The sequence below is a fragment of the Meleagris gallopavo genome, chromosome 2 (genome assembly GCF_000146605.3).
Source record: "Meleagris gallopavo isolate NT-WF06-2002-E0010 breed Aviagen turkey brand Nicholas breeding stock chromosome 2, Turkey_5.1, whole genome shotgun sequence".
Classification (NCBI taxonomy): Eukaryota; Metazoa; Chordata; class Aves; order Galliformes; family Phasianidae; genus Meleagris; species Meleagris gallopavo.
The window spans coordinates 96100102-96104455 of NC_015012.2; positions in this window are offsets into that span (position 1 = coordinate 96100102).

Here is a 4354-nt window from a genome sequence, read left to right on the forward strand (position 1 = left end):
TTTCTTCTTTTCTTTTTCCTTCCTCTCCATTGAGTCTTTGAATCTAATAATGTGTTTGGCTGGAGTTGTATATGATGTCCTCTCAGGTGAAATGCTGCCCTCAAAAAGGGACACGAACGGGGAGGCAGATAGAAAAACCCATGAGAGAACATCCTTCCAGCCTGGACTACAATATACAGGACTGGCACTCATGAGGCAAATAACATTGGGAAAGAAAAAAGATCAAAGAAAACAGTAGGAATTTTAGTAAGCCATAATCATTCAGTTTCTTGAATCAATACAATTTTCCAACTAAATTCTCCAAAGACATCACTAATGCTATAATCAGATTATTATCTTACTTCTGTTTAGACAACTTTCTTCTATCCCACAAGGGATTGAAAAGGCTCTCCCAAGAAGAAAACCTCACTGCAAACACAAGCCATAACCTCTGCACCTCCCATAATGGCAGCATCACTGAGCCTGAGAGGATTCAGAGGTTCCCTGGGTGCTGCACAAGTGGCATGCAGCTCCCTGGAACGTCCCTTCCCTTCCTTCTTCTTCTGTGAATCTATACCTACTTTCTACTAAATCATTTCAGCTATTCTCAGTACATACTAATTTTAAACACACACACATACTGTGCAAGACCTGTGGCCAACCCTATGCCAGTTAGTATCTTGTATTGCTTTAAGATCTATTGTAAAGTCTCATTTTACATTATGGAAATTAAGAGCCACCTTACTCTATTAAACAGGCAAAAGCTCTAAACCAATGGTCTTAGCAGGTTGTACAAATATGACCAACAACTAACTGAAAATTAAAATATGGACCAAGGATTGCTTATCATCACAGAACAAAGCAAGATACAGGTTCTTCCTCCAGAATCACAGTTGGCATTGAAGCTGCGCCACACTTAAGTCCTGAAAAGCAACTACCACATACCTCATGCCCAATGCTATAAGCACATCGAGCCAACTTTAAAGTAAGGCATGTAAAGTACTTCCAGGCACTCAGTAGCGCTTATACACCTATTTAAAATGTCACTGTTGAAATATTCAAACAGTAGAAAGCTGAAAGAAACTATGGATCACCTGAAAATGAAGCTTATTCAACAAACAGTAAGCACACTGTGTACTCTAGGTTAGAAAGCAAACATAAGTCAACTCCAGCCAGGAAATATATGACACAGATTATTTCAGTAACAAAAAAAATAGCAAGGTCACAGAACAGCTGAGGTGGGAAGGGAGCCTTGAAGCTCACCTGGTCCGGTCCCTGCTCCAGCAGGGGCATTCAGAGCACAGTGCCCACGTGACGTTCAGGTGGCTTTTGAAGATCTCCAAGGAAAAACTGCACTGCCTCTGGGCAACTTGTGCCACTGCTCTGTCACTGGAACAGCACAGAAGCATTTCCTGGTGGGAACCCATTTATCACACACTCATAATTTAGGTTATTAGTGAGAGTAAGATTCAGTACAGAAGGGTTGTGCTTCTGAAAGGAAATGTTCTGCAGCTACTGTTGTTGCTTCATATTCATCATAAGGATTCACAGCCACACCACTTAGTCCTCAATTCATGTGGCTTCTCACCCATTATCTATTCCTTTGCATTTATTTTCATTTTGACTACAATTGGAGCATAGAACAACTATGGTGAGTCACTGTCAGAGAAAAAAAAGGTCATGAAAGAATCACACATCCTAAAACTGATACATACTTTTCATGTTTATGCACTGTTCACATAGCTCAGCAAAGAAAACACAGCAAAGAAAAACAGACCACATTTTGAGGGCAATATGAACAGTATAAATAGTACAAGAAAAATCTGCAGTCATCTGATAAAACAAGGGAAATGAAATAGGTTGAAAACTAACCCTAATCCTGTACAAAATGGAATTCAACAATTTAACTTGATCAAAGTTCTTCAAAGTAGTTTCAAACAGCAAGTGCTTATATGCTAGTACAAAGGCTCAGGATTTGTATATTTTATTTACATTTTCATGTGTCTGAAATGTGAGTGATATAGCTCTGCCAACTAAGATGTTCTTATTCCATTAGTCCATATTTTCATGAAAACCAAATAAAAATAATATTTGCATGTTATTCTAATCTACCTTACTTATACTGATATCTAAAAAAACCACATACAAAAAAAATAAATCCCACCACATTCAAAACTGACCAGAAATTATGCAGAAATATTTTTATTGCACATCTGCTAATTCTGATGGATAGAAGGAATTAGCTTCACATTCTTAAACTTAAAAACCATGCTACACTGAAGCAGATCAAATGCATACTTACAACAACCACATTTCCTCAGGCAGTAACCTAAACCAGATTTTGACTCCTGGAGCCAAACACAGGTTGGACTAATCTCCAACCTCTAGTGCAGCTTCTAGATGCCCTCGGTTTGTGACATGTAATTATTTACAATAGAAATAGAAGGATTCCTTCCTCTCTATAAACGTTTTATCATTTCAAATCTCAGCTTTGAGTAAGATTGTCATAGAGTCAAAGGAAAGATTATCAGTAAGTGAAAGTAAAAAAATAAAAAGCCAGACTTAAGCAACAAAAGAAAAATTCTTTAAACAGGCTTTAACAGAAAAGTTATTCTGAAGTCACAGTGTTTCTGACACATACACTGGAAAGAAGCAGTCATAAACCATCTTTCTTATTCCCCATCCCCTCTCTAAATGCTCTGAATTAAGTGTAATTCTTTTTTATTACCACCACCTTAGTGCTTTTGCTTCCCAATCCCATCAGAGCTGTTACAGATTGCAGAAGGGAAGAGGTCCACAAGAGATGTGTGATGTGAAAGGCTGAATAGTGCAGGCCCATGAGCAGGCAGAAGACAGGCTAGATTTCCTATACTTCTGAGAAATTTGTCATTATAAGACCTCCTAGAAAGAAGCTATGAATTTTACTAAACAGAGGATATATTCTATTCTACAAGAAAGGTTTAAGTTTTGTTAATCTTTAAGTACAATCTACACACAAAACAGTGGCATCAGACTTCAACAGATTTAACTTGTGGTGCAGGTAAGTGCTACACATCAGCTCTTATATGAGAGGAAAACCAAACAGATTTTCTTCTCAGACAGACCTATTTGTGTAGTCAGCATTACAGAGCACGCATTTCGGTAGACAGAGCACCAAACTTCATAAACAGAACCTTCATACACTTCCAGAACACTTTCCATAAGCATTTTAGTAATGAAAAAAATGCATGTAGGCATGCATTTATGGTTAGTTTATATTACTGAACTGACTGTAAAATGAAGGCTTTGCTCTGTGAGCTGCAGAAGAAATGCAGCCTCTCCTGTAGTGCTGTAACAGCAATAGTAGGGCAGTTGTTGCTAAAGAGAGCAGCTGAGTAAAACGTTATTGTGGGAAGGAATAATGGGATAGCATCACTCTCATTGGCCCGGCTATCTTACTGAGTGTTCCTCTACAACTTGTAGGAACCACACCATGAGACTGTATTCCTCCATTATGATCAATAGGTTCATAAGGAAGAGTAGGGCAGTCCAGAAAGAGGCTCCATCCTTACAGCCAAAATTACATAACTGCAGTAGTTAGAAAGGTCCTCTAGAGACCACCTAGCCCAACCCCCTGCTGAAGCTGGTTCCCTACAGCAGGTCACAAAAAGAGACATTCGGGTCCTGAATGAAAGAAACTGAAAGAAACTCCACCACCTTTCTGTGTCGCCTGTTCCAGCACTCTGCTCTCCATCATGTTCTTCCTCATGATGGTATGGAACTTCCCGTGTTGCAGTTTTTGCCTTGTCGTGTAGCTTCCCACCCCTGGAAACAGCTCTAAGGCTATGGGTTAACCTGTCATGGGGGACAGGCCCAGAGAGAGGAAAACAGCAAGAGACACCTACATACACCACGTTGCTTTGCAGTTAGATATAACCCAGTACAATTCACAACTTCTTATGAAGTTCCACACTCTACCCTCAGAAGGTCGTTTGGGGAAAAAAAGAAAAAAAAGAAGAAAAATAAATTCTGAAAGGGAAGAAACAGCTAGAAGAACCTACCGGAGACTACGGGCACCTTATCGGCCCAGCACACAAAAAAGAAGAGGCTGCTAGAGAAGCAGACAAGAAGCTGACAAGGAAGGAGAAGATCCGGCAACCCGGTGGAGCACGTTTGCCCAGGGCACGCCGGGGACACCGCCAAACAGCGCGGCGGAGGGAAGCAGCAGAGGAGCGGCCCCAGCGGGGCCTCCAGCCCGCCAGCGGCCTAGGGAGCGGCACAGCAGCTCCTACAGCTGCCGATAGTGAACCGACCCACCGCCGCCCGCACCCACCTGGAACTCCAGCCCGTAGATCACCGGCGCGTCGTCCTCCATGCCGGCACGCAACGCCCGCCT